The sequence below is a fragment of the Oryctolagus cuniculus genome, chromosome 2 (genome assembly GCF_964237555.1).
Source record: "Oryctolagus cuniculus chromosome 2, mOryCun1.1, whole genome shotgun sequence".
NCBI lineage: Eukaryota > Metazoa > Chordata > Mammalia > Lagomorpha > Leporidae > Oryctolagus > Oryctolagus cuniculus.
In genome coordinates, this window is record NC_091433.1 from 82,794,072 (window position 1) to 82,801,709 (window position 7,638).

At 44.2% G+C, this 7,638-nt stretch overlaps 1 long non-coding RNA gene across 1 annotated transcript; it reads right to left on the minus strand.

The window, feature by feature from the left end:
• Positions 1-2,026: 2,026 nt before the first annotated feature.
• Positions 2,027-4,347, minus strand: LOC127490276 (uncharacterized). Its single transcript, XR_007918151.2, has 3 exons — positions 3,979-4,347; positions 3,345-3,436; positions 2,027-3,240 (listed from the first exon to the last, which is right to left on the minus strand). It is a non-coding gene; the product is annotated as an uncharacterized lncRNA (long non-coding RNA).
• Positions 4,348-7,638: the final 3,291 nt, after the last annotated feature.

Sequence of the window (7,638 nt, forward strand, 5' to 3'; positions counted from 1 at the left end):
TTTCTTCTTCTTTAAAAAAAAAAAAAAAAAAAAAAAAAAAAAAAAAAAAAAAAAACTAAAGAAATGGTTTTGGAGGGAAATGTTTGGCCCAGTGTTTAAGATACCAGTTGAGATGGCCATTGTCCCCCTGTAGGGCTGCCTAGGTTTGAATTCCAGCTTCCACTCTGGATTCCAACTTTTTGCTAATGTGGACCCTGGAAAGTAGCAAGTGAAAACTCAAGTGGTCAGGCCCCTGCCACCCACATGGGAGACGCAGATTGAATTCCCCAGGTCCTGGCTCCAGCCCTAGCCATTACAGACATTTGAGGAGTAAACTAGTAGATGGGAACTTATCTGTCTCTCTCTGTTTCTCTGCCTATCAAATAGACAAATAAATACATAATGCAGAGAAAGTGCTTCTGTTTAGCAAGTCAAAAACGTGTCTCTGATACTTAATGCAACCAGTAAGTATGCCATGTGCCCAAGAAATTGATCAGTCTTTGCCAGGGCTGGGAGAGACAGTGATGAGATGCTTGAAGCAAGCGTCAATGAGTGGCCATGTCGATTCTAGAAGGTTATCAAGGGATAAGAAATCAACAATGATACACTTAAATTTCAGTCTGTTTTGAGTACCAAGCCTTGACTCCAAATGAGTTTTTCCTTGAAGTCTGGGCTTCTCATTTAAGTTGAATTTCTTCCCACCTAAGGGGAAATCTCACACGTTTGTGGAATAGGAGCCAGATCCACACATTGCATAGAATGTGTTCTCCTTCTTGGTGTTGTACTTTTAGTTGCTGATCATGGACTGCTACATAAAGAAGTGAATTAGAATAGAATTTGAAAGGAATCAGTATTGCCAAATCCCTTTTATGTAACAGGTGATGACACAACATCTTATTTTATATAAATAACTGCCATCTTTACCAAATATAAAACATTTAATTTATCATATATACTTTAAAAAATTGAAAAGGCTCAGAGACAGAGACAAACAGACAGACAGACTTGCTCACTCCCCAGATGCCTCCAATGGCTGGGACTGGGCCAGGCCAAACAGAGACTAGAACTCAATCCAGGTGTCTTAGCCATTAGGTCAAATGCCCGCCCCAGTAAGCTTTCCTAGTTTATTTCCCCATAAGCCATTCTGAAAGTTGGTGACCTGTGTCATGAAAATTTTTGTGACATAAGAGTAAACCTGGAGCATTGTCAGATTTGCAGAAATGTCTCAGCTGATGAGTGAGATGAATCAGAGCCCAAGATATACACCTCAGTGTTTCTGTTCTATTTATGTTCTAACATTTATAACACAACTTAAATGTTCTAACAATATTTTAAAATTTGACTATACCAGCATCGGTATTGTGGCATAGAAAGTAAAGCTGCCTCTCACAGCGCCAGCATCCCATATGGGCTCTGGTGTGTGTCCCGGCTGCTTCATTTCCCATCCAGCTCCCTGCTAATGGCCTGGAAAAGGCAGCAGAAGATAGCCCAAGTGCTCACACCCCTGCTACCCATGTGGGAGACGTGGAAGAAGCTCCTGGCTCCTGGCTTCAGCCTGGCCTTTGTAGCCATCTAGGGAGTGAACCAGCTAATGGAGAATCAATCCCCCGACCCCCACTTCTCTCCCTGTAGCTCTGCCTTTCAAATTAATAAATAAATCTTCAGAAAAGACCATAGTGTTTACATCACAACATGCTACCTACCCAGAATTAGTCTTGCATATTTAAATAACGTGTACACTGGAGTAGTTAGCAGAGCCAGTCTGACCTTGAATTTATTCTGGATGATGCTGCAGTTACTGGGACTCTAATCACTGCACGAGGTGCCTACACCCCCATTTGGCAGTATGAAAAGCGACGTGTGTTCTGTGAGGGCAGGTGAGGATGGAAGCCTCAGGGCAACTTGTCCAGGACGTGAGGCTCAAGAAAAGCTGTCAGGACGTCAGGACATTTTTCCTTATTCTGGAACATGCTGAGCTACCACGTGCTTTGACTTAGGAAGCATTTTAGATGTGCCCAGATTCTACGTCAGTGTCCTGCCTGGGACATCTAGCCACACTCTAAGATGAACATTTTTTAAAAGCTGCTTCTCTAAAAGGGAAATGGAGCCACCGTTAGAGAATTACGGTAGTGCTTTAATAATTAGCTACTCTTGGCGATTACTGAATTCCCCCAAGGGCCATTTTTTTCTTCTCCCCTATGTCTCTCTGCTGAATTATTGTAACATAGGTACCAGGTGAGGGGATTCTCACCCACCAGAGACTGTGCTGTGTCTGAGACCCACTCACATTTCCAGCCCCTGGTGTCTGGTAGGATCCTCAATGTTATCCAGAAGAGACGACAACCCCTTCCTGCTGTCAGGTTGATGAAGGTGGCTTGCGGAGTTGGTTATTCACATATGATGTCCCAAGTGAGAGAAACAGAAATGTAGAAAATAGAAATGGACATTCTCACCATGAAAGCTGCTCTGTGACCTTGGTACTTCTAAGGCTTTCACACACTCTGGATTCTCTAAGACATTCCCCAAAGCAAGTCATCTCAGTCTTCAAAACACGTTATCTATAATTACGACTGTGTTTATATCAATGTCGACACCTCTGTGTTTGGGTTTTGGTGCCCATGATTTTTGGACTCACACTTTCACTGTTTTCTAGGCACCTGGTTTTCTCCATCACCACGGTGTGGATGCTACTACCCAGGTCACATGGCTCTTAGGAGGATCGGACCGGGCACATGGTAGATAGCAAGCAAGTTTGAAAATCTGAAAACTTCAGAAAGAACATTCATCAAAAACACTTGTATTCACTGGCAGACGAGCCTGTGTAACGTGTATATCCCAGGCTCTACAAGCTCAAATGAAAACTAACGTACGCTACCAGAAGTAACGGCAATGTATTGAGTGCTTCCTGTGAGCCAGATACCGTGTTAAGCACTTTGCAGTTTTATTTTAGAGATAAATCAGGTCTCGTGGGCTTGTGCTCTCAGCTGGACTAGTTGAATTCTGGTCTTATTCAGTGGCTTCCCAAATATTATGGAGAATTCCCATGAATATATTTTCATGTTCATGAGTTATGTTTTCTCCAAATTCTGTGTGCCTGTTTGAGAACTCGTGAGTGATCCTCAAAGCTAGACCAGTGCCCAATAGCTGTGTGTTGTAACTTATAAGAGATGCTGCTTTCAATGAGTCACTAGGTTGGTTTCAGGATCCGGAAGTGTTGCTGGAGCCACGGTGGAACCAGGATTTTACTCTTCCTGCTGTTACCTTTGAATGGCAATGAAACACAATCAGAAATCTCCCATCATGGTAGATGTTTGGTCTAGCAATTAAGCGACAGGTTAGGAGGCACACACCCCACTGTTTAGTACCTGGGTTCAGTTCCTTGCTGTGACTCCTGACATCAGCTTCCTACTAACGCACACCCTTGGAGGCAGCCATGATGGCTCAAGTAATCGGGTTCCTACAATCCATGTGGAAGATCAGAATTGAGTTCCCAGCTCTCGGCTTTGCTCTCACTTCCAGATGTTGTGGACATTTGGGGAGTGATACAGCATTTGAAAGCAGGCTCGCTCTCTCTCTCTCTCTCTCTCACTCTCTCTTTCTCTCTCTCTCAAATATATAAATAAAAAGTAACTTTTAGGCCGGCACTGTGGCTCATCAGGCTAATCCTCCGCCTTGTGGCGCTGGCACACCGGGTTCTAGTCCCGGTCGGGGCGCTGGATTCTGTCCCGGTTGCCCCTCTTCCAGGCCAGCTCTCTGCTGTGGCCAGGGAGTGCAGTGGAGGATGGCCCAAGTCCTTGGGCCCTGCACCCGCATGGGAGACCAGGATAAGTACCTGGCTCCTGCATTTGGATCAGCGCAATGTGCCGGCTGCAGCGCGCCAGCAGCGGCGGCCATTGGAGGGTGAACCAACGGCAAAAGGAAGACCTTTCTCTCTGTCTCTCTCTCACTGTCCACTCTGCCTGTCAAAAAAAAAGTAACTTTTAAAAAAAGGAAACCCACCTCTTCCCATCACTCCATCCAAAGGGTCCAGAATCCTACAGCACTGCCACAGCACATCCCTTGTGCTGGGAACTGATGGTCCCGGTCCCAGCCATCCCGTTAGCATCTGACTGCAGTTGACTGATCCTGCAGACAGGGGTACACTGGCAAAATGGGAAGAGGAGCGCCCCTTTTCCTGTGTTACACCCAGAGAGTCGAACTCTGTGGGTCCAACGGACCGTTGGTGGTACAATTCTTCCAGCTCACGAGCACGTGCAAACAGATACACAACTGAACATGCAAGCACACACACACACACACACACACACGCTCACTCCAGGGGAACTTTCCCCCAACCCTGCACAGAGTTCCAGGGGAAATGGGTAGAGGTTTGTTTGGGCTTACCTGGTACTTGGTTCTAGGTTACTGACGTCTCAGAAAACGCATTGCTTCGGGGCCTTCGTGGTCCTCCCGCTCACACCTCCTCTCAGGACTTCACTGCCTCCTCCAGGCGCCTATTCTCAGCAACTCCTACTTAGTCCATGAGACACTCTTGTTAATTTTTTCTACAATGTTTTATTTTGAAAGATGGAATACTCAACCTGCTCTAGACAATAAGTGTTAGAAAAAGATAATGTGTCGCAAAGTCTTTTATATACACTGCAATTCTAATAAAGCTTGAATGGACAGAACTTTACTGATTACTCCTCTTTTTATTAGAAGTAAGTCATACCGAGACTCACAAGCACACTAATCTGTGGCTTTTTATGTTTGCTGGGATAATGTTTCCAGGGGTAATGATTAGGAATGTGTTAATGCCACTGTTTGAAAAGGAGGAAGGGTGAGTCAAAACAAGAGTTTTACTACCAAATCCCTTGTTGAAACACAAGATCACGAACAACCTTTTTACTCCCGATAAAGTAAGAGACATATTGGAAGACTTATTAAACATATTTATAGCCATAATTTTAAATTGTCTTAGTGGTCTCCTGAAAAATGAATACTAATTATTAAAATATAAAAAATAAAAAGCAGCACCAAGCTTCCTGGTTCTTCCATTTAGTAAAATGTCACCACCTTCCTGCGTGTGGTAGCTGATTTCTCTACAAGCCAGTTAAGCGGCAATTCCTGCTTGAAATTCTGATTGGCTCATCATAGTGTGTGGTAAATACACACAGGGGATTTAAGGATGCTTAGTTTAATTCTGAGAACCTAAATGGGCCAGGTAATATATGGAAAAAAGGCTGTTATATTCAGATATAATTACCCTTCTTTCCATGCCACTCTGGCTGGAGGTCTGTGACTCTAATAAATCCTGCTTTTAAATCTCAAAAATAAAATAAAATAAAAGTACTCTCATAAAACATCTTGTCTGTATCTCTGGCAAATGGAGAATAATACTAAGAAGTATGATAAGCATTAGACTACACATTTGCAAAAACTTTTAATAAGATGAAAAATGACCAAAATATTTTAAGATTTAATGTAAAATTATTATCTATTTTTTAATGCCTTATTTATCTGAGAGTGAGCACGCTCTCATCTATTGGGTTACTACCCAAATTCCCTCAGCAGCTGGGGGCTGGTCCTGGGCTCAGGCAGGGAGCTGGGGACTCAGTCCATATCTCTTATTTAAATGGCAGGAATCAAATTACTTGAGCCATTTCTGTGGCCTCCCATGGATTTGCACAAACAAGAAGCTAGATTTAGGAACCTGCATTGTGGCCTTGTGTGTAGCAGATAAAGCTGCTGCAGCCAATGTCAGCATCCCATTTGTGCTGATTCCTGTTCCAGCTGCTCCACTTCTTATCCAGCTCCCTGCTAATGGCCTGGGAAAAGAAGCGGAGGATGGATGGCCCAAGTGTTTGGGCCACTACTACCCATGTGGGAGACCTGGATGAAGCTCCTGGCTCCTGGCTTTGGCCTGGCTCAGCCTTAGCCATTGCAGCCATCGCAGCCATCTGTGGAGTGAACCAGCAAATGGAAGACCTCTCTCTCTCTCTCTCTCTCTCTCTCTCTTTGTCTCTGTCTCTCACTCTCTCTTTGTAACTCTTTCAAAATAAATAAATAGTTTTTTAAAGAAAGCTAAGTTCAGGAGCTGGAGCTGGGGAGGAAGCTCTGGTACTGCTCCAACATAGGGCACGGCTGTCCTAACTGGTGTCTTCACTGATAGGCCAACTGCCACCCTCTCTCCATATTAATACTAACAAATGTGCATGTTGCATACTTCCATTATATACATGCATAGAAAAAACATGATAATATGATCCTGCAGAACAAATGAGTATTTCTAGATGATAGAATTATAGATGATATTTAATACCATATATTTAATTTTCTGCAATGAGTAGGCACTCATTTATAGTTGCAAATATAAATATTTTTATGGGAGAAAACTTAGCTCTGTTAGGATGTTTCTAGTTTGGTTTGAACTTGAGTGGACTTTGGGAAGGACTATCCTACTATTTTTTTAATTTTATATCCTCTCTTGAGTCTAAGCCTCGTATATTCTGTTTTGTTCATCCTTGTATTGGTGATCTGTAGATTGGCAGGTGGCAGGAAGAAGTGAAGCTATGGTGAGGAGCAAGGGTGGGCTCCTAGGTTAAGGAAGCAACATGAACAAATACCTAAGAGTGGCAAAGATCGCTGAGTCAGCAGGGGCCTGCAGCTAATTCTGCCTGGTCGAGGCAGAAGGGATTGAAGGGCAGTGGTGGGGAACCATGGGCCTCTGTATTGCAATAGCTCTGTGAGGCTTTTTTTTTCCTTCCGTTTTATTCATGAGAACTCTGAGGCTCCCTAATCTTAAGTAAGGTGTTCCAAGTTGCAGCATTGTAAGCAGGGTTGAGATTGGAACCCAGTGCTGTCCTGCCTCCAAACAGCCTTTTAAGCTCTCCTGTACTCCCTGAAGATCTGTGTGAGCAGAAGGTAACAGAATGTCTGTGACTTCTGAGATGATTGTGATCAATGGGGCATGACGCTGGGCAAAGCAGCGAAGCCCCCTTCTCACCTCTTCCCTGCGGGGACTCCGTGTGTTGCCTTTATGATACCTGCAACTCACATTCTCTGCACCTGTGGGTCAATGCACAGAACAGCCTTCGGAAAATATTGTTGCCTGGGAAGGGTAACCCAAGGCGTGAGTAATTTTTCTACGTGAGTTATCAGAAGAAATTGGGCACATTGCTTTCCTTTGGAATTCAATCATCCTTTATTGGTCATGTACAAGGCACCACTCACTGGGTAGCTCTTTGATACAGATCATGAGCAACACAGATACCACCTACCTCTTTCTTCTTAGAGAGACAGCCAAGGAAATGGAAGAGATCCCTTAGTTGCAGGTGGGAGGCGGTAGACAAAAAGGTTGGAAAGGAAGAGCAAAGAAGAAGAAAGAATCCCGGCAGAGAACAGGTGCAATGGAAGCCAGCACATCTTGGGGGCCCCGTGCTGTGGCAGGAGAGCGAGCAAAGAGCTCAAATGAGGAGCTCAAATGTCCTGGCCTTCACAGTGGAGATGGCCGTCCTTACACCAGCAAAGTTTCCTCTCTAGACAGCCTCAGTCTGCAGAGGATCAACAAGGTAGAACTTCAGCATGAATCTTGCTTGCATGAGAAAAATGAGCTTTGAATCATTAACAAGGCAATGGCTGTTACATACTAATGACACCATTTGCTGGTCCTCGCCTTTT